Below are 444 nucleotides of genomic sequence, written 5' to 3'. Positions count from 1 at the left end.
GGAAAGGGGCTGCCGGCAGGAGGGGGGTGATGGCCCTTCCCGGAGAAAACAGCATTTCAGCTGGTTTCCTGGGTGGGCTCTGAGAGGAAAGCAGGGGGGAACTGTGGGTTTATTCCACGGGGGACAGGGACATGTGGTGCCGTGGGTGGCTGTGGGAGCATTGCAGTGGGGTGCCTGCCCCCAGGAATAGCCACGTTTCCCTCCTTTCCTGGGGATACCCATCTGTGCCCAATCGCCATTCTAACCTCATCCCCATCTTCATTCCCATCTTCATTCCCATCCTCATCATCTCCATCCTTATCCCCATCCCCATCGCTATCTTCATCCCTTTCCTCACACTCATCCCCCCATCCCGATGCGGTGACCAGAGGTGACCACCAGCAGGCACCCACTAGCCCCTGGTCCCCCCGAGGTGTCCCCACCCCACAGCCCACGGTACTCCCA

The sequence above is a fragment of the Buceros rhinoceros genome, unplaced genomic scaffold (assembly GCF_000710305.1).
Source record: "Buceros rhinoceros silvestris isolate BGI_N320 unplaced genomic scaffold, ASM71030v1 scaffold34526, whole genome shotgun sequence".
NCBI lineage: Eukaryota > Metazoa > Chordata > Aves > Bucerotiformes > Bucerotidae > Buceros > Buceros rhinoceros.
The sequence above is the reverse complement of the archived record's forward strand: the minus strand, read 5'-3'. Positions refer to the sequence as shown.